Source organism: Arachis ipaensis, chromosome B07 (genome assembly GCF_000816755.2).
Source record: "Arachis ipaensis cultivar K30076 chromosome B07, Araip1.1, whole genome shotgun sequence".
Classification (NCBI taxonomy): Eukaryota; Viridiplantae; Streptophyta; class Magnoliopsida; order Fabales; family Fabaceae; genus Arachis; species Arachis ipaensis.
The window spans coordinates 11,599,136-11,602,413 of NC_029791.2; positions in this window are offsets into that span (position 1 = coordinate 11,599,136).

Consider the following 3,278-nt stretch of genomic DNA (forward strand, 5'->3'; position numbering starts at 1 on the left):
CTAAAGGTGACATGTCACAGTTAACCTGACACGTCACCACTCTAACCGGATCAAACGGTTTTGGAGACGTATCTAGGAGATATCTGAGAATCTCAGGGTCGAAATCTTAGTTAAATTTTGTGAGAAACAAAATTGTCAAATGATAAATTTTTTGGGGACCTATTTAAAGTATTACTTTATATATATTTATTCACGGTCACACATATTTAATATCCTGTGCTCATAAATCGTTGAATTAACCCATGCTTAGGTCTGCATGCGATTTTGGCATAAATTATAGTATAGAAGCATGATTTTTCCCTTCGTTTACTAAAAGCATAAAACTTGATTTTAACCAACAATTCATGCATGTATTTTTATTTTATAAATCGTGTTGATTTTACAGGTTTTTTCTTTTAATTTGTAGGGTAAAGTAGTAAATTGGTCCCCTAGGTTTGGGCGTAATTCTGTTTTGGTCCTTAAGGTTTAAAGTGTTCTATTTGAATCCAAAAAAGTTTCATTTAGCATCAATTTAGTCCCACAGTGAAGTCAAAATTAAATAATTAACAAAATGTCCTACATAACAACAGTTCAAGAACAAAATCGATAATCTGGAGAACAAGTACAAGTTCCAGAGGCACAAAATCAATCATTGATACATCAATACATTTATTTATCATTTTCTTTAGTTTTATAGAAAATATTTTATTTATATTATAAACAAATAATAAATAAATGTATTGATGTATCAATGGTTGATTTTATGCCTCTGGAGCTTGTACTTGTTCTCCAGATTATCGATTTTGTTCTTGTGCTGTTGTTATGTAGGACATTTTGTTAATTATTTAATTTTGACCTCACTGTGGGACTAAATTGATGCTAAATGAAACTTTTTTGGATTCAAATAGAACACTTTAAACCTTAAGGACCAAAACAGAATTACACCCAAACTTAGGGGACCAATTTAGTACTTTACCCTAATTTGTATAAAAATCACGATTTATATAAATATTGAGAGGATAAAATTATAGTGCATTCAATTTTAGGATAATCTGATAATATTAATATTCAACTAATTTATTTAAGTAAATTATCCCTTAATCTATAATAGATGAATTTTAAACTCAACAATTAATTTTGTATGTTACTATATAATTAATAATATAGATTAAAAGTGGCAGTATTTAAATATCGATAATGTTATTTTAAATTTTGAATGAAGATTATATTTCACGATAAAAAAAATGCATATAAGTATGTTTCAATATAATATATTGATTAACTTTCTTACAAAATATGAGATACATACATGAAACATGTTGATAATTTTGTTTAAAAATCATCTGTCATGCATTTATAACACCAAGGTAGAGAGGGCTAGCTGTTGATTAAGGAGCATAATTATAGGGGTAAACAAAACATGAACGAAGATACTTGCCTCTACTATTGAACAAAAAGTAAAATGGGCATTTACAATAGTGTCACCCACCAATAAAATAAATATTTAATTATTCTATGGTTTCTTATAGTTTTACGAAATTTTTAATTAGATTTTTATATATTTTTTTAATTGAATTCTTGTACCAAAATTTTTTTAATTAGGTTTTTATATCTTTTTTATTTGAACTTTTGCACCAAATTTTTTTGTTTTAGTTAGGTCTCTATACAATTAAATCAATTACTATCAAGAAGGACCTAATTAAAAAAAAATTTAATGCAAAGACATTTATATATGCTAATTTTATATAGAGTGAATCCAATTTAACTTAAATTACTTTCAAATCGAATTAAAATAGACTTATCGTTTATTTAGAGCAGGGTCTCAACCATGAACATCCTCTTAATAAATAGGGCGTAAGGATTAAGTGGGAAGACCAAACAACAATACCTTAGCTTCAAAGTGGAGTGGGGTCGTGGGGAGCGAGAGCGAACGCTTTAAAAGGTGCTACTTCAAATCAGAGTAAAATTTCAAATACGGAAAATCTAGGGCCAACAATCTTGTTAAATTCTGTCCAGTATGTAACTAGCAAAAAAAAGTGAGTCATTAAATAAAATTTCACACCAATCTCACACTATTAAAACTATTTTAATGGCTATTTGATGACTACAAATCACAAAAATTGCTGGTCCCTAGCATTCCTCATTTAAATAATTAATCTCCAAATATTTTTAAGTGCCCACTTCAGTTATTTATTTATGACTTTATTGATTTGTTAGTGAATTAATTTCTAAACTTACAAATCATAAGAGAAATAAATATGTCAATATACATATAAAGAAACTACTTATTCTTAATTACTTTTGTTAAAGTCTTCTGTTATTTAATTTATTGCACTTATTAAAATAAGACGTTAATATTTTGTGGCGATCACATTATATATTTGCGTTAATAAAACTTATTTGGAAGATAAAATGGTAGCTTAATCCTCTCCCAAAAAATGACTTTAGAAACTATTGGTGGTTCCACAAAATTTATTTTATCTTATTTTTTGTAATATATATATATATTACCATGATTAAAGTAAAGTAGTATTAGATATTTATCACTTCAACAACTAACTGTATGAATAAGAAAATATTGTTATTTCTGTCCCAAATTTCGGTCTATGAATAACAAAATATCGTTAAAACTTCAAAAGACTTTATCAATAATAATATAATATAGAGGAATGCTAGGGGCAGTAATTTTGGTGTTTTGTAACCATCAATTGACCATCAATAATGTTTTTAATGGTGGGAGATCACTCACTTTTGTTTTGATGGTTAAGTGTTGGCCAAAAAACATAAAAATTGCTGGCCCTAGACTTTTCCTATAATATATTCTTGCTTACGAGATGATGAGTTCAAATATCATTTAAACAAGGAAAAATACGGTAGATAACGAGAATACTAAACAATATGAATAATGAATATGCCAGATATTTAATTTAATAGGTATGCGAATAGTTATCTTAATGTTAAAATTTAAGAATTTAAGAGATCATTTAAAGTGGAATATTTTTTTTATTGGATCAATTTTAAAATTTATTATTTACAAAAATCATTGTCTATCTAACAAAACTATTTAAACAAAACAAAATGAAAAGTTAAAGTTAGAGCAATACCTCCAAACTTTTACAAGAAAGGATTTCTAAATTCTAATTGACTATCATTTAATTTGCAATTATATTGGCACCATACAAAAGAGATAAACGCCATTGGCTTAATTTGTTAGTGGTGGGGATACTTGAACACAATGATTAAATGAAAAAGTTTAACCAATAATTTCCACTTTTTCGTCAATAAATATTTAATGTATA